General features: G+C 37.0%; 1 long non-coding RNA gene and 1 pseudogene across 1 annotated transcript; both read left to right on the top strand.

Moving 5' to 3' along the window:
• The first annotated feature begins 4,023 nt into the window (after window positions 1-4,023).
• On the top strand, window positions 4,024-12,356 carry LOC138821928 (uncharacterized). The gene is made up of 4 exons (XR_011370269.1): window positions 4,024-4,331; window positions 6,448-6,581; window positions 10,590-10,641; window positions 12,317-12,356. It is a non-coding gene; the product is annotated as an uncharacterized lncRNA (long non-coding RNA).
• A 5,299-nt stretch (window positions 12,357-17,655) lies between these two features.
• On the top strand, window positions 17,656-17,752 carry LOC138821930 (U6 spliceosomal RNA; annotated as a pseudogene).
• The last annotated feature ends 4,642 nt before the right edge of the window (window positions 17,753-22,394 follow it).

Genomic DNA, 22,394 nt, shown 5'->3' with positions numbered 1-22,394 from the left:
TTTTCCTGTCCAATGAAAGTACTGGGTCTCAACGAGGATGGAGAATTCTATATAGACAACTCTAAAACCATTCGAATGGGTTGTTATCCATGTCAGCATAGTTATATCTATCACCATACTCAATAAAATACACAATACATCCATAAATAAGACACAAAATGAAAGCCGGGCGCTGGTGGCTCACGCCTGTAATCCTAGCTACTCAGGAGGCTGAGATCTGAGGATCGCGGTTCAAAGCCAGCCTGGGCAGGAAAGACCTTGAGACTCCTATCTCCAATAAACCACCAGAAAACCGGAAGTGGTGCTGTAGCTCAAGTGGTAGAGCGCTCGCCTTGAGCTGAAGAGCTGAGGGACAGCGCCCAGGCCCAGAGTTCAAGCCCCATGACCGACCAAAAAAAAAAAAAAAGACACAAAATAAAAAGAATAACTACACTGAATGCAAGATGCATACCACACTTATAGGTAAAGAGAGATCTTATGTTTGTTGTTTTGTCCAGTCCTGGGGCTTCAAATCAGGCCCTGGACCAGGCGTGACATTGTAGTCTTCAAGGATGGTGAGATTTCCCTTCCCCCAAGGTGCAACAGAGCTACCCAGACCTCAGTTCAAATCCCAACACTGACAAAAGATTCATTCTGTTATCAGAAGCCAGTCGTTGAACATGTTTTCCTCTCCTATGAAAGTCCTGAGCTTCCACTAGGATGTAGAATGCATAGGCAACCCTATTACTATGGGAACAGGTTGTCATCCATGTCCACATAGTTATACCTGTCACCATACTCAGTAAAATACACAATAACTCCATGAATTCGACACAAATTAAGAAGTGCACCGAATGCAAGATGCTGTCTACACATGTATGTAAATATAGACCCTATGTTTAAATTATGAATTCATGACTGTCTGGACCTCCCTGGGACTTGACGTCAGGTCCTGGGAATGGCCTATCTGCTTCGTTGCTCACAAGCAGGGGCCTCACCTTGACCCTTTTCCCAATTGGGTCTGATAGGCTCTGAGTTCAAATCCCAACACTGCCAAAAGATGAATCCTGATGTGAGAAGCCCATCGATTCACCTATTTTCCTGTCCTTTGAGAGTCCTGATTCTCCGCTTGGATGGAGAATGCATAGGAAACCCTATAGCCAGGGCAATAGGTTGTCTTCCATGTAAGCACTGTTATATTTGTTACCTTACTCAGTAAAATACACAATATTTACATAAGACAGAAAATAAGGAGAAAAAGTACTCCAAAGGCAAGATGCTGTCAAAACATATATGTAAATATTGATCCTATGTTTTAATTATTAATTTATGACTATCGTGACCCACCCTGGAGATCAATGTCAGATCCTGGGATGGCCTAACTCCTTTGTTGCTCACAGGCTGGTGTGGTCACTTTGAACTATTCACCAATTGGTCCTGCTAGGCCCTGAGTTCAGATCCCAGCACTACCAACAATTGGATCAGGCAGTAAGAAACCAAGTGTGAAACTTTTTTCCTTTTCTCTGAGAGTCCTGGGTGTTAGGCATGATGGAGAACACTTCTACAAATTTAGATTCCATGTGATAGGATGTCATCAATATAATAAAGGGAATGGGTGTCATCATAGTAAATTCAATGGTAAATAAATGAATAAAACAAAAAGTACAAGGAACAACCACACCAAACGTGTATGGACTGAACACCCATAGGTAAGTACAAATCCTGCATTTTCAATGTATATAAATAGTATGTTTTCCAAGGCTGGGGCTTGAATTTTGGCTTAGAGTACAGGCCTGACTTTCTTATCTTCAAGTACGGTGAGCTTGCCCTTCTAACACAGTGCTGCAGATTTCCCCAGAACTTGAGTTCAAATCCATAGTCTGGCAGAAAAACGGGGTGAATTGCAAGCCAGGGAGCTAATTTATTTTCATTATTTTTTGCTCAGTAGGGGGTTTGAACTCAGGTTGTGGTAACTCTGCCTCAGCTTCGACACCCTATGCTGGGGTGCAGCCACTGGACATACAGTAGATCCTGAGATCCTAGACCCCCAAGCCTTGTGTGGCAAAAATGTACAGAAAAAATGCAGCGAGATGGCCTTTTTATGTTTTCTTCCTTTGCACGGTGACCCTCCTGGGTCTGAATGACATTGTTGCAAAGGGTACTTCACCTTGCATTGCTGAAGGTTGTCAGACTATTGAGGAAGTCATAGGTCCACGTGGCAATGTAGGCCTTGATTTCAAATCCTAGTCCTGACACCAATCAATGGCAGGAGATACTAAGAGACTCGTTCCCATCCATGGGAATAACAAGGGAATATTATCAATGTCAAGGTTGAATGAATTGATGGTGAATGATGCTCCTATAAAATTAGACAGCATAATTTCAGAAGACTGATTTTATTTAATATTTATGAAGCATTAAAATAATACTATTACTTACAGAATGTAATAATTTCAGGATACTGATTGATTTACTTAATAGTTTGTTAAGAATGAAAACAATAACATTAATTATATGGAGGCATTATAAATACCCAAGTATTGGTAGGAATGTAGTCTATAATACCGAATAATGTATAGACATCTCTGGCACTCTATAAAGATATATATTTATTAGTGTACTACCATCTGCATGTCAATCTGTTCTTATTTTGTCAACCACTGGGGCTCGATTTCAGGTACTCAGAGCTGCCTGTCAGCTCAATTTTCCACAGGATGCCAGGCTGACACTCACCCATTCATGAATTGGGCCTTGTAGGCTGTGAGTTCAGATGCCAGCACTCCCAAAAAATGAATCATGTAGTAAGAAGTTGATGCTGACACGTTTTCCTTTTCTGTGAAAGTCCTGGGTGTCAGGAAGGATGTGCAATACATATGCAAACCTATATCCTATGTAATCAATGTAATCACTGTTCTATGAGTCATATTAGTCAATAAAATGAGAAGTCAATACATGAATAAAACAAAAAATAAAATAAATAACTACACTGAATGCAATATAGAATCAACATATGTATATAAATATAAATCATATATTTAAAATGTACACAAATAGGATGTTTTCTAGTGGTGGGCATCGATTTCAGGCCTAAGGAACAGACTTTGAATTTCTTGAATTCAAGGAGGCAAGCTTCCCCTTTCTACACAGTGCAACAGCAGGGATACCTAGGCCATCAGTTCAAATTCCAGTCCTGGCAGAAAAAAAATAGCATCTCCATGCTATGTGATGCCCAATTCGTAGGTATTTCATTTGGCCTCCATTTAATGAATGCGATTGTTTAAATGCTTCATAAAGTATTAATTAATATCGACCAGTGTCCTATAATGTAATTGTGTATAGTTTTATCCTCAAATCATTCAAGTACTGCCCATTTAATCATGATATACATCACATTCCTTTGGTAGTCATATGAATAGGAATGAGTTACATAGGATCTCCTGCCATTTGTTGGTGGTAGGACCAGGATTCAAACTGTGTGCTCCAGCTCCTACCACTTCAACCTGAGGATAGGGAACTCACAGGTCTGTCCAAGAACATCAGCAAAACCAATGATTAGTCAGGCATCAGTGGCTCTCAGCAGTCCTCCTTAAAACTTACAAGTTTGTGAAAGGAGGATCATGGTCAAAGTCACCCCAGACAGGAAAGCCCTTGAGACTCCTGTCGAACTAGTGCCAACAAAGCCAGAAGAAAAGCCATGTGGCTCCAGTGGTAGAGAGCTAGCTTTGATCAAAAGCAACTCACAGATTGTGCCCAGATCCTGAGTTCAAGGTCTGGGAACAAACAGACATAGACAACAATCTGTGCAGCCATCCGGCTAAAGCAGGTCACCCTCTTGTCCCCAACTGTCATGGACAAAGTTCCCTGGGGAATGGGCTGCGTCATTCTACCTGCATCACAGGATTCCAGCCACACCCCCATTGTTTCATGGTTCTTTCTGACCAATGGGATACAAGAATGGTGGCCACGCCCACATTCCATGCCGACCAGTAGCACCATAATTCCCTCTGTTTGTTGACACCACTTCCAGCAGTTGAGGAAGGTAGAGGTAGCTGAGTGGTGAGCAAGATACTCGAGGCCTAGGAGGAAAGGCCTTCCTCAGGCCCATCTGCCTGCCTGAGCCCTGGCCCCCTCACCCCCTTCCCCATGGAGCAGCATTTCAAACCTGGTGCTGTGGGCTCAGACCCATGGTTTTCTCAGGCAATGGTGCAATGGTGGGCCAGGAGCCAGCTTGCGGCCCGGACCTGGTCCTTGCTCCCCTGTCCTCTGCTCAGGGCCTGAGTGTGTGTCAGGCCTCTGCCATTGCTGCTTGCCACACCTGTAGCAGCTGCCAACAGCTTCTGCCAGCAACACATGTGAGTGGCTGCCACACATCCCTGCACTTGCACCTCATATCCCCTCCTCTCTGACCTGGACCTGCGCCTCCCCTGTGCCCCACAGTCTGGCCCACGCCCTGCCACAAATGTGCCCCAGGGGTGGGGGTGGGTGTTGAACCGAGGATCTCACCCCCATCCCCAGCAGCTAGTATCCCAGGAAACGGGGAGATATATGGTTGAGTGAGGAGTGGGCGCCACAGATCCCCTGGCCTGGAGTAGTGGGAGCCACACTGCCGCACATCTGCACCCTTCCTCTCCCTGGTGAAAACCCGGTGGCTTTAGTCAGAGGTGGGGAGGAGCATGTCTACACCTGCCTTGTGGGGTCTTTTTCTTTTTTTCTGGGGATGGGAGGTGTTGGATGCAGAAGATAGACACCCTTGCTGTGTGAACCCTTGTGTTCTGTGTTCGGTCAACCTTTCACCTGAAGACAGAGAGACAGAGAGACAGAGACATAGTCAGAGAGACAGAGAGAGAGAGAGAAAATCTTTTTCCTTGTACAGCCTGACTGTGCTCAGGTGAGTGATCAGTTGGCAAATTGCAGGTGCTGCATGGATGAGTTTTCTGTCACCGGTCTGAATGTGTGTGTGTGTGTGTGTGTGTGTGTGTGTGTGTGTGTGTGTGTGTGTGTGTGTGTGTGTGTGTGTGTGTGTAGAATTGGGTTGTAACCAGGAGGAAGAATGTTTTGGTAAATTCTACTGCTATTTTTCAGGCATGTATGGGCTTCACAGCTGAGGTCTGGGGGCCTGGAAAGGTGAGAGGCTTGAAGGGGACACAGCACTGTTAAATTACAAGAACAAGGGTTCTGTGTGCAATGGAGCCTGGGTACTCCCTTGAGCCTGATTGGTGGCAGTGGGAGATTTAGAGGACATGGGAGTGTGGCCTGCAGGGGATGGCTTCCCAGGGGGACAGAGAGCATGACCAACACTTAGTAAGGATATGAGTTCTGCTAGTATGGAGCGCAACAGCATAGGTCAGACTCTGGGTCTTCTCATCATGACGTCTGATGGGCGAGGCCAACCCTATCTTAAATCTTGAGCTGTGATCTTCAGATCTCAGCCTCCTGAGTATGTAGGATTATAGGCATGAGCCTCTGGCACTGGGACTCTGGTTCTTTTGGTATATTAGGGTTAGACCTAAAGACCTAAGGCTTGCCAGTCAGGTCTTCCACAATGCGAGTCAAGCATTTCTGTCTTGGGCATTTCTGAGATGGAGAATTAATATATGCTCAGGCTGGGCTGGATCATGGTCCTCCTATCTGTGACAGGCATGATCCACCAGGCCTGGTCTTCTGTAGTTGGGATGGTAGACATGTAGCACCACGCTCAGTCATTGGTTTAGATGGATTGTCCCAAACTCAGTCCATGGCAGCTGATTCTTGACCAGAGGTGAAGCTCTGGGTTGGGCCTCAACCATTGGACTTCAATCTCCTAATGGTACAGTTGAGGAAACAAGGGATTAATGCAGAGGGATCTCTGGAGCAGGGACAGGCACAGAGGGAGGGGCCATCTGATCCTGTTCTTGGCAATTCTGTGACTATATGATAGGAAGATTCCCAGAAAGATCTCAGATAGTGTGTGTTATTAATGGTGAAACAGGTATAGGATTATGAAACAAAACATGGCTCTTTTTCTTTATTATCCTATCCCTATGAGTAACGGGATCCTTAATTTTGTTCACTTTTGAAGCTGGGGAAACTGAGGCACAGAGAAGCCAGGTGACCTACTAATGACTCCTAGCTGACAGGAAGCTCTGTCTGACTTCTCTGCCATGCTCCTTAGGACAATGGGTGCAATTCAATCCACTTCTTGTGGTGGGAAGTCCACTTCTTTTCAGTCATGGGGCTTGAACTTTGGGCCTGGGGCAGCTCCCCCAGCTCCTCAGCTCAAAGCTAGCACTCTACCACTTGCGTCACAGCACCACTTCCAGTTTTCTGGTGGTTTTTGGAGATAAGAGTTTCACAGGTGTTCCTGCCGGGCTGGCTATAAACCACGATCTTCATATCTCAGCCTCCATTATACTTAGGATTATAGGCCTGAGCCACCGGCACCTGGCTTAAGTGTAATTCTGACCTTCTTTCTTTCTCTTTCTCTCTCAGGAACTGATTCAATGGGTGCTGGAGGAGGTGGCCCAGCATCTCCATATGGTTGAAACCAAGGTGGCCCTCTCATTCTGGAGGTAGACTGTGGGTCAGGCTCTGTCTTGCTCACTATGTTGTACCAGCTCCATGAGGTAATTCCCTCTGTGCCCTGACTACACTGTGACAGTAATCCATTATCCAACTAGCCTTACTGGACTCAGTACTGTGTTCAATGCTCTTTTCTAGCAAAATTTTCTTGTTAAAATTATGATACATAGTTACAGAATGAAAATGTAATGCCATCTTAAGAAAGTCATTTAGGGTTCTGGGAATGTGGCTTCATGGTATGGTGATTGCCTAGCATGCATGAAACCCTGGGTTCAATTCCTCAGTACCACATAAATTGCAAAGGAAACACTGAAAGTGGTCCTGTGCCTCAAATGGTGAATGGTTAGCCTTGAGGAAAAAAAATAAAGCTGAGGAAAATTCCCAAGCACGAGTTATAGCTCCAGGACTGCCAAAACAACAAAAGTAGCAACAACAACAACAGTCTAAGTGAGATTTGGAAACTCTTTTTGCAAGTCTTCGCACCAAAAGGGCAGAGGCTAATTAACAGTTGTGACAGAAGAGAAGGAATAACTCCAGATGGAAAGAAAAAATGATCGTAACTAAGGTATAGCAGAAACCGTTCTAGGAAACCATTTTTGGATATTGAAGAACTAGTTATCAACTAGGCTTATTCCTCATTGCCTTTAGCATTCCAAATCTCCTAGGCTAGTTCTTAATCTCTGTGTGATAAATGTATCTCCTTCTATGCTGTTCTTTCCCACCTGATATCCTTTGCTTTCTAAAAATCTGTCTTTCTATATTTCTCTGTGAACAGTTTCTGATACTAAATACACTTACAAAGATGGAAGAGGATGCTAATGTAAGAGTCCCATAGCTCATGGGTCATTAATGTAACAAAATGGGAAAGGAGGACATATTTTTTGCTAACTCAATCATTCTGGCAAGCTTCAATGTCACATCATTTGGTTCAGATTTCCATTCTTTGTCTACATAGTGACATTAAGTGCACAAAATGCAAATATGAGCCGGGTGTTGGTGGCTCATGTCTGTAATCCTAGCTACTCAGGAGGTTGAGACCAGAGGATTGTGGTTCAAAGCCAGCCTGGTCAGGAAAGTCCATGAAACACTTATCTTCAATTAACTCCAGATACTCGGATGTGGTGCTGTAGCTAAAGTGGTAGAGTGCTCAATTTGTGCTGAAGAGCTGAGAGACAATGCCAAGGATCAATATTCAATAATCACAACCAACAAAAAATTACAAATATGGCTTTAATTTTCCCTCAAAGGAATGATGAAGTCAATAGTAATCTTCCCAAATGATTGAGTAGTTCACCTACTTTTGCTGAGTTATTTGTTATGGCTTCTTTGCTAAACATATTCTCTTCTTTAAAAATTGCCAAATAGTAACTTTATAATAAACTTCATCTAATATTTCTTGGTTCAAAAGAGAAGTACATACAGTTGATGTCACTTAGCTTTCTTATTGTCTTAGTTCAAAGCCAACCCAGGAAAGAGAGTCTGTCAACCCGTATCTGTAATTAAACACCAAAAATCCCGAAGTGGAGGTTTGGCTCAAGCAGCGGAGTACTAGCTTTGGGCCAGGTGGGAAAGAAAGACAACTGTTCAGGGACAGTGGCCAGTCTCTAAGTTCAAGCCCCAGAACCAGCACAAACTAAATAAACAAGGAAACAAAACAAACCCTGGGTATTTCTTTGGGACTCTCCTTAAAATAGTGGTGGTCTGAAAATAGGCTGCTTTTGCTTATCATACTCACTGGATCCTGCTTTTTTGGAATCCTTATTGCTATGGAAAACTCAGGACTTGACTAAAGGAATTGATAACTGATTCCTGCAACAAGAGAATCATCTCAGGAGTGAAACATCCATCCATAAGACAATTTAAAGCCTCCATATCTTTGCTTCTTTGCAGTAGAACATTTTTAAAATAAAGTGACTTCCTTTTGTTCTATACTGGCCTTCAAATGACATATTGTTTCCTTATACTCTCAACCAGAAGTTCACAGACAAGTTTTATATGAGTAAAGGACACACTCACAAAAGTCAGGGACAGAATTTCCTTCCAGCCTAGGATCCTTTTCTTATACAGTAAAAAAGAAAGCAATAGTTAACTTGAACTTTGTCATTTCTCTATGTTTGATTCCTCTCCTGGGATCAGTTTCCACATCCAGTAACAGTTACTTCCACTTACTTCCAGTAACAATCTATGGTGCTGCTCCGGAAAAAAAATGAATGTTTTCTTGCTTCATTGAAATAGCACAAAGATACTTTTGGCCATGAGGTAACACGTGTTTCAGAGACAACTTAGTAAAGAGAAATGAAATTTAAATTGCTTATAAATACATTATCCATGAGAACATTTTGTTCAAACTTCCTATGTGCTCTGTAAATTAAGGTGAATTTTAAATGGGAAGAAGGTTCTCAGATCATTTTTGTGAGTCTATGTGCTGCGCATGAATTTCCCAAGTGTACATGAGTTAAGAGTAAGACAAACAATAGCAATTATAAGAGAAAAAGAAGTTCTGTGTTTATGTATAAGTGTTCAATAAAATATAGAAGACTCAACAAATAAGAAAACATTGAAAAAATAAAGCCAAATCCAATATGTAGATTTATGAGAGTGATATAGAGAAAGCATTACTCCTAAGTGGAACATGAAGCATGAGGCCACTGCCTTTCTAAATCACGCTTGCTAATCACGTAAATGTGCAAAAAGGAGAATGGAAGAATGATTCTGTTTCCAATGCAAGTCAGATATAGGAGAGTCTACACGTAACTGGAAAAAAAGAATCCATCTTGAGAGAACAGGAATTATACCAGCAATGAACCTGGTGGCTAAGATCACATTCCTTATTCTTTCCTTTTCTTATATTCTTTTTGTTGTTGTTTTTGTTGTTTGTGGCACTTGAAATATAGGACAGGTTGCTGTCCCTCTGAAACGCAGCTCAAGGCTAGGGCTCTTGCACTTGAGCCACAGTGCCACTTCCAATTTTCTAGTAATTATTGGAGAAAAGAGTCTCCAGGACTTTCCTACCCGTGCTGACTTTAAACCCCAATCCTCAGATTTCACAACAACTTGGTTTATGATCACATTTCTAACAGTGTACACTCAGGATATGTAATGTATATGTTCATCTATCTTTATATGAATTCTTGAGTTAAAAATCTGGGCTACAGGTTAGACTTTACACTCGCAAAAGTGTTTGAAGTTTAAAAGTTGATACTCCTGGAAAAATAAAACCTAAGAATGTAAAGGAGTCTGGGAAGTTCAATTTGCATCCAGCTTGGACAGTATAGGCTTTGAGACACTACCTATAATTAATCAGCCAAAAGCTAGAATACCAGTCACGAGCAACATTGCTGAATAACAGCTTTAGGTTTTTGCATACATACATATGAACATACACATACACACAGAGGCACTTATAGGTGCACACAAAAAGACACAAATGAAACAACTCTCAGAATATGTAGAAAAGTTAGAAAACAATAGAAAATAAGTCCTGAGTAAGATTAGAATCAAATGATAATTTTAAATATTAGAAAGCCTTCAAGTGAACATTCCCCCAGAAGTTGAGAATATTACATAGGTAGGGACCAGAGATAGTAAGAAAGTCAAGTAATCATTATTATTATAGGATCCATGGTGGAATGAATCAGGGAACCCTGCAGGTGCATCTGAAAATGTTCATATCCTGTGTCAAATGTTAAAACATCTTTGAAAATAGTACATAAACAGTCTGAGCATTCAGTCTAGTGGATAAGATCATAGGAGAAGTTCAGAATTGCTAGTCTGTTTCTAGATTAAATAAACAAACTATGGCAGGGCAAAGTGCTACAAGCTTGGAATTCTAGCACTCAAACAGGAGATTAGAGAGTGGAATTACATAACGATACCTTCCCTGGACCAGGTAGAATAATTTTGACTCAGTAAAACAAACCAAACAACAAAAAAGGAATACACAGTTGGAAGTTTGGGCTAATTTTGTCATTATGTTTTGAGAAGTCAAGTTTCCTATTGAATGCAACTCATATATATCCTCACTTGTGTTTTAAATGCTCTCATCATTACAGAACATTCCTAGATGAAAAATAGCTCATGATTCCCATCCAAAAATTTGCAAAAGTAAGTCAGCCTCATTCTGTTGGATTCCAAATTAATGTTGAAGGATTACAAAAGCTTAAATCTGGAGAAATAGCAAAGTTCGTCTAATGTAGGACTTTGTAGACCTTGTTAAATTAGAATTTAGATTTAAAATATATTTTTTGGTTTTATTTGTAATTTCATATTCTATAGTATACTACAAAATTATTTTTAAGTAGAGGGATTAATTGTTAAATTCACAAATGATTCTGGCATTCTATTTGTCTAGATATTCTTTCAAGAGAGTTATAATTAGAACATAGTTAATAGACAATTCCCACAGTTCATGTATACTATGTTAATGTGAATAATCTAGACAGAGTTGCCAAAAAATGGATGACATTAATTTATACATTTAGAAAAAACAATTTTTAAGGGTTTGGTTTAATATGGTATGAAGAGAGTAATTGTGTGACATCTTCTTTCTTCTACCTATATGTAAAACAGGAAGTCATTTCCTTATTTACGTGCCTCTGTATACATGGAGAAAAATGCTAGGTTTGGGGTTTCTTTTCAATTTTGTTTTTGTTTTATTGGTTCATCCTAGAGCTTGAACTCTTGGCCTGTACAGTGTCTCTGAGCCTGTTGATGCTCAAGTCTCGTGCCCTACCACTTCAACCTCAGTGCCACTTGAGTCTGGCTTTTGTGGAGAATTTTTTTGGAGATAAGATTCTAAGAAACCTTCCTGCCTGGGTGGGCTTTGGACCATAATTTTTTTATCTTAGCATCCTGAATATCTATGATAGTTAAAAAAGTATAAATATAAATAATATTTGCAAGTGTTCTGATCTCAAGAATACCAGTGGAGGAAAAATGATGTAGATCAATGTATTGTGGTGTTCTTTTCAGAACAAGGAGGGCGTCACATTAGCAGAGGTGTAGTATTTTTTCAAAATAGAGATAAGGTATTCATGATGTGAATTAAGGAATTTTAAGGTGCCCCTTAAAAGTTGGAAACTGTTGGGCTAGGATGATTTTATGGCATAAATCTTGGGATTGATAGTCATAGAAATAATAGCTTACGCTGTTAAACAATAGCTTACTCTTGAAGAAATAATTATTACACATGCTTCATAGTTTTATCCTCTACCACAATGTGGTTATTTTTCTGTTGACTTCTCAGTCTGTAACACCCCATTGGAAACTACATTTATTGCACAATTATATAACATGCAAACAGGTACTGTTTAGAATCTCTCAGGAATGTTGAGAATTTAAAAATGAGTAGTTATTAGTCATAGGAATTTTGAAGAACACATATATTCTGTCCTCTTAACAACTTACTTTTAAAAGTTATGGGTTTCCATAGCATTTTAAACAGTTTTCTGTTTTATAATGAGAAAGTACTAAATTTATTCTTTTTTGAAAAATTTGGCAAGTATATTGTGAAAATATTGTCTAGTTGGATAACATTCAAGTTGATGACCCTCTGATAAATAAGGGGTAATTAATACAAATTAGATGCCAAATAGTATTGATTTTTAAAATATTACTACATAAAGAATATTATTTCCTGTGCCAATACAGTGAAATTATATTTTACGCAGCTTATTTTTCAATTTTATTATCAAACTGATGTACAGTGGGGTTACAGTAATTGTAAGGTATTAAATCATAACTTTTCAAATTTGTTAACCTTTTCTCATTTTTTTCACAGTTTTCCTTCACCCCTTCATCCCTCACAAGTTGTAATGTACATTTCCAATATATTGTCTTGTGAGTATTGCTATTGCATTGGTTTGCCTTTTGTCCTTTGGCTCACCATTATGCTTTTCCTCTTCCCTTCGCTAATTAAGGTAAATGTATATACAATACAAAATGATATATCAGAAGGATAAACCACAGGGGGAAAACCCAAAGAAAACAGAAATCACATAGTTCATCAAAAACAACAACCACAAATGAAAAAATCTGGTTCCATATCTTGGAATTAATTGTGCTTAGCATCAGCTAATATGGTTATATATACGGATAACAAAGCCACTGGAATATAATAGCTGCCTGGATACTATATCATGAAAATAGCATGTTAACTTTTTGATGGTAATGGTGGAATTAGGATTGGTGAATTAGCGGTTCTGATAAAGGATTTTCAAGAGTTTTAAAGTTATGACAGGTAAATTTTAATTGTTCAAAATTTTAACAACTTAGCCTATTACGAAAATTTAAATTGCCTGGAAGAATAGTCTTTCATGCAAAGAAATCCAAGGAGATTTAGTAGAGTAGAGAGGGAGCAATGTGTATTAAGATGGCTCTTTTTCACACTAAACAAACAAACATGTAAATCCTGTAGGGTTCCTTGGAATTGTCCTTAACCAGGAAATATATTTTCACTGTTTGAAACAAGGTTGTATTGGAATTTAAATTCAAAGTTATTAAAAAAATAAGGCATCAAAATTTGTGAATTTACCTTTAATTACCAAAGAGTAATTATCTGAAAAAGATAATTTGAGTCAAAATATTTAGGGACAAAGTGCTCTTCACAATGAAAGAAGGTGTTGGGATTACACATTTTTGTTTGTAACACTTTCCACAAAATCTTTTGATGTGAAGCAGTGAAACACAGAAAAAAATCTGATTGGATACTTCAAACCAATGATTTCACATTTCTAAGTGGCTTACAAAAGTAATATCCTTATTAATATGAGATAGTGAAGACTTCTGTTATTACATATGCCAAAAAGTTCAGACAAGAATTGAGCAAATGGAAAAGTTAATAAAAAAAGTTTTCTTAGAAGACTTAGCTAAGTATATTGTATTCAGCAGTGAAGGAGAGGCCAAAACTTTTTGATATAAATTGTGTTAGTATTTTTACTCCCTAAAGTGAGTTTACAGAGCCTATTTGGCTCACTACAATGCAGAACTGATTGAATGAAGACATGAAAATAAATTCCACATCCAAATGAGGCAACTTAAAGAGTTTTAAAAGAGAAATAATGAAGATTTCACAGTGGTGTAGCCCATATAGTCCTTCAGCTTCACTAGACATGAAGCCAAGAAGCTGTGATTAATTGGAACTCCGGCAAGAGCTAAGAGGAGGACATAGAAGTAGGAAATAGAAGCATTGTCCTTTTGTAACAGACACTGTCTTCCAAGGTATGGGTCATTTAATTCTATTCTCCTCCATCCATCTTGGTGAACAAATGCAAGACCAAGAGAAAAAAAATCTATTGAAATAATTTTGCCTAGAATAACTTCACTGTTCCTAATATGGTATCTAAGGAGAATCTTAAGAGAGAGAAGATAAAAGTGCAGTATTTTTTGTTTCCTATCAGCATCTTGTTAGGAAAATATATCTTTGAGCTTAGACAATTCTGATTGAACCAACAAGTGATGGAGTACTTATTTTTGTGGGCATTTTAGACACAAGAAATCTTTTAAGGTAAAAGAAAAAAATAGCCAAATATTTGTGATCACAGCTTCTAGGGCTGTATTCTGGAGACAAAGTTTTACATTAGATTTCTCCTCATTAACATTAATGTTGTTTCATGGCAACCAAATGCAAGAGGGATATTTAATGGACTCACTTGGCCAATTAAACAGCATGAAAGAAGAAAATGGCAAATAATATTTAATGAATTACTTTGCCAGAAGAAAGAAGGAAAAATATAATTCAAAATCAATTGACTTAAAAGTATGAAGAAAGAGTAGTGAAGAGAGATTAGAGAAAATATAGAGTATTGTTTTCTCTCCAGTGGAGTAATGGGTTCATGATCTTGTTTCTTCCACTCTAACCTCACAAGCTACCAAGTCTGTCTCAGGACTGGATTATCCAGTTCAGACAGAAAACTCGTAGAAGAAAGATACTATTTGCAGCAGATTTAGGTGATTTATAACCTTAGACATTCTATTTAATTCTGTTCAAAATTCTCCCCTATGCCAAACTTCCCTCTTTGAACAGTTTTGTTTGCTTTTCCCAAGACTGCCCTTCATTAATTGATTAAAATTTTGAGAGGTCATATTCATACTCTCTGGAGATTGCTGTTTGGTTGTGATTTTTCTGTTTTTTTGTTTCTTATGTTTTTTAACTGAATTTTAAAAGGTTGTGCAATTGTTTTACAATTAAATATGTGCATCTAATTGTCCAATGCTCCTAGATCTGAGTCACTCCTTCCATCATTCTCAACCAACCCTTTCTCCAAGATTTATTTCCAATTTACCACTTCCTTTATCATATGTTTACATTGAATATTCTAGCTGTACTTGCCCCTTGTTCATTTTTCATTCACTCTATGTCTTTACTATAATTCCTCTCTGGTTTCAACTTCCTGATATTGTGTTAAACTGTCTATTAATACTTTGAATGGTTTATATGCATTCTATGGACTTTCAATCCTGCATATTCTTGAACTGATGTCAGCTTATATTTCCATAATTGATTCATCTGCAGCAACAATTTGCTGGAGACTGGAGAGGTGAAGCACCTAAACAAGATTTTATTCTCATCCATTTGGAAGATTAATCTTTAGTCAAAAAGAAAGTTAAAAAAATGGCTTAGAATGTATTCCTAACTACGAATTTTTATAAATGACTTTGTACAATGGTGTGATTCTTTTATTTTACATGGAATAATATTTTCTACTGCCTCTAAGTTTTGGAAAAAGAAGAAAATTAAAATTTATTCCAAAAGAGGAATATGATAAAAATAGAAGACAGATATTATGTTTGTCATATCTCTGATGAATACCCATATTCAAGACTTAAAGTCATATTTCTTACTATGTTAGACAGAGGGAAAACATAAAATAACATATGATAAGGCAACTATTTGTGACTTTTTAAAGTGTACCTTATTAAATGATGAAATTTATTAGCTCAGGTTTGGGTTTGAAATTTAGGAGGTTAACCTATTTAACACATTTCTGGAAGGCCCTTACTGAAAAACACAAATTGTGGGTGGTACTATTTCTACAATTTAATGAATGGTTGAACGTGTTTGGCATTAGTGCTGTGTAAAAAATTCAACTCTACTGTAACTTGCTCCCTACACTTAAAAAACTTGTAATGTCACTAAGTATCATCAACTTGTAAACCGTCATTTTGACGAATGTTATTTTAAAAAGTTTATTTGAAAAGGAATACACTTTCAGAAGATTAAATGTAGATTATCATTGGTTTGAGAGTGACATTTTTATACCACAGAACCATGTTGTACTGAAGTCCCAGTGTTTTGAAGCACTCCGTAATGCTTCAAATATTTTTCTGAATTACATTTGACCTCTAAGTCAAGTTTTTTGGGCTTTGGTAGACCAATTATGGATCTATCCTTCAAGGAACTATTTTTTGGGCCACGTATGTTGGAATAAAATCTTTCATTAATCATAGGGGAGGGGTATTAAAAATAATCTTATGACACATTGTGAACTTGTTCACTCATATGGGCTGGTCATCTATAAGTTGAATGTTTTAATTACAGTACTTTCTCTTAAATTTTCTTATTTCATTCTTCAAGTTGCCTTGCATTCCACAATTGCTTACTGCTAATTCCAGCATTTCAAGGAATTGGGGCCCTGAAATATAGGAAATGAGAAATTGAGATTGGTCTTCAATTACTATGTGCTGACATGTTGCATGGGCCTTGGTGAGAAGTCTTGCCCCTGTTATCTGATGATGCAGGTAACTGGGACCTGGGATCCTAGGACCCATGGGGACTGCAGAAGAATAATGTTTTTTTAGACATCTTAGCAAAATTTAGGTATAATCAATAGGAATGCTCCCGAAATATGGAGAAAAACAGTTTGGGACAAGAGAGTTAAAACAATAAACAGAGCAGCAGAGTAAAATGCATTATAGATTAGAGGAAAACATTGTTTTTTTACCATGTGGATTCAGAAGACCAAGAACAGTTAATACTAAAGACATTGCATTGATACTTTTTATATTCTAATATATATTTTAAACCTAATTATTTATATTCCAATTCTATTTATTGGAATAAATAAATATCAATTTATTTGTCCAATTATCAACTAATTCTAGTAAGTTTTACTTTGTGAAATATAAAATCAGCACATATAAATATAAAATATATAACTATATATAATATAATTAAAAGGCACAGGTTTGCATTGTTTTGTTGTAGTTACTGTATCAAAGGCAACTCTGTTTTAAAGTATTATTCCATTATCTCTACCTTAGTGTTTGATAGAGTTAGACCTAAAGCTTTACCATTTGTAGATTTACAGCATGGAGGCAAGAGGAAACACTGTGATTAAAACAGTATCAATTTAATGCCTAATAACGAGGAGAAACATATGAACTTCTCCTGCAACTATGAAAATATTTGGTGATAAAAAGGCAGTAGTTTAAGTTCCTGCCTGGTTGGATGGTAGGCAGGCCAGGACATTAAGTAATCATGCATATGAACAATTTTTTTACCTTCTTGGCTTTAGCTACTTTTGAAATGGAATGTATAATAAACAATTATATTTTGATAAAATACCTTCTAGTCTGAACAGTTCTGTTTGAACTGTTCATCTCTCTATGATCCCTTGTAACCAAGATTAGTTTTGCTCTAGTAAGACAATCTATGCTGTCAGGGTAAGATATTCTGGTGGGTCTGTTCCCACATGGAAGAAGGGTAAAGGCTCAGGTAGACATTTGTGACAGTAACACCTCATTTGGGAAAATATCAGCTGAAGAAGTTTAGAAGTACCTCTTAAGCAACGCTTACTTTGAATCCATTAGGTCCACATAGCTAACACAGTTGGATAAATAAGTTCTTGAAAAAGCCATCACCTTGGACCTATCTATAAATAATTGAGAGTACGATCAAATTCCAAATAAAAAGACTTAAGATAGTCATTGACAAAAAATTTGCAAATGTGAGCAATTGACTGATCAATATAATTTTTTCTACTATTCACAGAATTTTAGGGAAATAAGATCGATAGCATTGTTCGGAACAATACAGTTTCCTTGTTACAAGTAGGCACCCATAGATATAGGCTTGTATAAAGATTGCATCATTAACTACTTAAATTTAGAGGATACTACATGCTTCAGCAGCACGAATACTCAAATTACAATGCAGAGATTAACATGGCACTTGCACAAGGATAATATGAAAATTTGAGAAGTATTCCATATGTTTCATTCTTCAGATGCAAGAAATGAAAAACAGTTATTAAAAAGTTGATTACAAAATTTCAACTGTAACAATACACGTAATTCATATAATTAAATTTAGTTTGACATCAGTGTATTAAATATTCACCTCAGAAAGGCGTTTACATAGCATAAACTTTAAAAAACTTTTCAAATTAGACAACATTGTCATTTTATCCCAAAGAAAAATAATATTAAGACCTAGAAAAAAAGGAATCAAACTGTTTCTATATGGAATGCAATCAGAAAGGACACATTAATGAACCTAAATATTATAAAATAATGTAGAATTCAAAGTATATCTAGGAGAAAATAAAGTAAATTATGAACATTATGCAAACATAGAATATAGTATATTTTAAAATATGCTTTTTCAGACAAGCACCAGAAATATTTTAGTTTCTGTACTACTCATTTCAACAGGTAAGTTAAAATTGTTTCTGATTAAAAAATCACAAACTCTGAAGAAATCATTATACATGTATACAAAAACTATTGAATACATTTTGACATCCAATGCAGGCAATTCACTTGGAAGAATTCTGCGGAATCCATGAATTTTTACAGTAAAATATTGGTGTTGCCGGGCATATGTGGCTTATGCCTATAATGCTAGCTACACAAGAGGCTGAGATCTGAGGATGATGGTTCTAAGGCAGCCTGGGAAGGAAAGTCTGTGGTACTCTTATCTCCAATAAACCACTAGAAAACTGGAAGTGGAGCTGAGGCTCAAGTAGTAGAGCGCTCACCTTGAGCTGAAGAGCACTGAGATAGCTCCCAGGCCCAGAGTTCAAGCCCCATGACAGACCAAAATAAAATATAATGCTCTTATTTGGATTGTGAAAATATTTTGTAGGGACACAAAAGATCGACTTGCATTTTTGAAATTTAAGAAACTTAACCCGACCATTAGGACATAGGTGAACAATTTGTACAGCCTTCCACAACTTCATAGAAGTAGTGATACATACTTATCCTTTTGGCAATATCAAATGCAATTTTTTCTATGTTGTTCTCCAGGCCTGGTTTTATATAATGGTTCAACAGATGGAGATCCAGCGTATCTTTGCTACCTCAATTCTCAGCAGCAAGATGTAAGGGGGACAAGAGGCCTTTAGTTGGGCATTGGTATTTGCATCATGATGAAGTAATAAAGAAGTCACTCCGGTATTATTCCACGTATATGCACTGTGCAGGGGTGTCCAGTCATCTACATTATTGCATGTACCGCTTGAGACACCAACTCACTGACAATGTCTAATTGTCCACTGTACGCTTCTCGATGAAGAGGGGTATACTCATCGTCATCCCTACTATTCACATGAGTGGCCTTTTGGGAAAGAAGTCTCCGCACTGTAGTAAGCCGAATATTTTTGGCAGCCCAATGAAGTAATTTGCTTGGATCCTTCTCCATTTTTTTCTTGCAATTGATATCATTCCTTATTTTTTCATCTTGTTCTTCATATTCCTAAGAATTGCCTAACCAGAAACTTTGAGTGCCAGTGGGAATGAGGTGTCCATGTATTTTCCTAATAGTTCACATTGGTTGAACTGGTCAGAAATATCCAATGATTTTTCTGCAACTGTTTATTCACCATGATTTATTTTCTCTTTTTCCAATTTTGCTATTCGAAATTATTCTAACTGGAGAGTAGGGAATTGATGGAGAGCAGAGGAAAGATGTTCCTCCGTATTCAAATGTACACACTGACAATGAGGACCAGTGATATCTTCATGTGCAGCTTATTCTAGGAATGAGAAATTAGGAAATAACGCCTTCTATATAAATGACTTGGGAAATGGCAGAGCAAAAACTGAAATGATGCAACCAAAAATATGAAAGCAAAGTAAATCAGGATAATTATGGAGCAATCATATTATCTATGAGAACCAAGAAAGGGAGAGAGAGAGAGACAGATGATGTGCAATGACCTAGCTAGCCACAAAATCCATGCCTCTGATGAATTTATAGAGCAAACAGAATTTTATTTTTTAAAAAAGTGGGAATAGAATTTATGTATTTACTTGAAATTAGTAAATACATTTATAGTAGCCTACATAAAGAGACATAACTTTGACCAAATTACAGACAATAAACTAATTCCTTGATAATTATAGCAACAGATATGACTGAAATCAGGTGAATCAACTTTTCCTGTATAATGAAGAAATAGGAAGGTAGTAAAGCAGCTAGAGAAGGCAGGGAGATTGTATCTGTGACAAAACTTTGTGCAAATTGGTATTGAGGATTTCTTACCGGTGATCCACTTTCACTGGAGGCATGATACTGAACTATAGATTTCTGATTCTGAATTATTGATTTGATCATTATATTCTCCAAGAAGAAAAATGAGAATTGATAGTTAAGGACTACTAATACATTTTGACCTTCTCACTAAGCACTTTCAATTATTGAAATCACATGAAGACAATAGACAGGCCTACTTTTTTAGATGAAAGCAAGTGTCTTTAAAAAAAAAAAACAAGGAATGTATGTAGTCATGCAAAGGACTTCTATTTTACCAATGCCTCATACATTTTTCTAATGTTGGGTAACAATAAATAATGGATCTATTAGAAAGCTCTTAAGGATCATATGTTCAATAGTGAGTTCTCTTACACTATAATATGGTATTTTTTGTGTATGGTCTTAAGAATAATTTACATTACTAACTTGAATTTCTGACAGGACAGTATCATCACTGTACATCTTGCTTCTATACTCTCAGTTTTAAATTACTATTTAAGTATGTGCATTAGATAACTATAGAGGAAAAAGTAGAAGCCACACTGATGGCTTATGTCTTTAGTAGTAGTTAATCAGAAAGATGAAATCTGAGGATTGTGGTTTGAAAGCAGACCAAGAAAAAAAATGTCCATTAGATTCTGATTTGAAAGTAACCAGAAAAAGCTAGAAATGGAGCTGTGGTACAAGCAGTAAAATGCTAGCCTTGAGAAAACTGAAACAAAAAATAAATTCTGGGACAATGCCAGGCCCTGAGTTCAAGCCCTAGTATTAGCACCAAACTAATTAATAAGGTAATCAATTAATTAAAAATAAACTAAGTGGTCACATTTGGAGAGGCAGGTAAAATGTAACATGGGTGGTGATGGTTCATGTATTATTTTGTAATAAGGCATATTATCATTTGTCCTAATCACTAATATTTTATTTGAAATTTTTTGTACAATAAACCCTGAATTTAGCATGCATGTATATGTGTGTGTACATGTGCGAACATGTGTATACATGTATATGTGTGTGTGTGCTTTTGCAATGTTGCTTGACAATCTGGACATGGTGAGGCTGAAAAGAGCTAACTGTGTTGCAATGTTTTATTTATCAGTGTTCTGTCATGTCATTTCAGTGGAACCACCCTTCTGTACATATTATTTGTCTACTAAAAAAGTCATCATAATCAAAGCATTTACAGCATTAAGTTAGATAAACAGACCACTTTCAGCTCTTATTGTATGTGAGGTAAGAAGATACAGACATAATTAAGTAGTAAGTTATTGCTGTAAGATCATTGTCAGTACAAAATTCATATTTGACCTCTTAAATTGGTTATATTTTTAAGATACACTCATGGAGTGATTTGGACCGACTTGACCAAATAGGTATTACTCTCTGGTTATTCTTGTGAAACACAAGTTGGATAAACTCCGGATTTCTGTAGAAAATCACTTTCTTTGCAAGACCATATCTATTCGCACTAAGAGGTAATCAAACCCATATTACGTTTGAATATCCCATCTTATCGACAAAATAAGTATTGTCGATATGCTTGTTAGATATTCCTTCCAAAAACGAACAAACAAAAAGGATGTGTCATGTCCAGATTGTGTTTGCATTTGAAGGTGTTTTGTACATGCACAGGGATCTTTACCAATGGCTCTTTTGTGGGAGTAACTATGGCAACTTTAACAAATAAGGCTTTTTGAATATCTTTTCCAATATACATAACATCCCAGAGGAAGTCCTGCAATTTCTGAAAGTCCTTTGAATATTTTAGTATTATTTCAGTTCATTGACTATAGAGCTAAATTTTCTGAAATAAATATTGTTAAGATCTGAAAATGTAAGTGGGCATATAGGCTTTTTTATGCCTCATTTTATGAAAACCCACTTTTTATGAAAGTAAATGGAATAGAATAAAATAATGTAAGTGAATTGGGTAAGCTAATTATTAGTATAACTTTGTTTTCTATTAACAGTCCATTGAATGTACATGATAGTTAAATTATTTGCTTTGTGTCTCTGTACTTCAGTTAGTTTTAGAATCTTTATAGTTATGAGTGAATGTTTAGTATAAAGGTCTTTTTAAGTGATTAGAATTAACCTTGTGTTTTGTGTCCTACTCCCAAGAAAATGAGTTATTTTTAAGTGTTAATAGTTTATGATTTTCATTATCATTATCATAGGGAATCATTATCATTATCATAGGGAATTAAAAAATGCAGCAGTATTGATGTCTTTTTAAACCAATTGTATTCACAAGTTGAAGAGTCTTTAATTCATACTTAGGTCTTGGTGCCTATGATTTTTAACCTCTCATTCCTAAAATATGTCAGACTGCATTTTTGTGTATATGAAAGTTAAAATATTTATCTGGGGTGAAAAGTAA

This window comes from Dipodomys merriami, unplaced genomic scaffold, assembly GCF_024711535.1.
Source record: "Dipodomys merriami isolate MVZ:Mamm:240054 unplaced genomic scaffold, mDipMer1.0.p SCAF_966, whole genome shotgun sequence".
Taxonomy (NCBI): domain Eukaryota; kingdom Metazoa; phylum Chordata; class Mammalia; order Rodentia; family Heteromyidae; genus Dipodomys; species Dipodomys merriami.
The sequence above is the reverse complement of the archived record's forward strand: the minus strand, read 5'-3'. Positions and strand labels throughout refer to the sequence as shown.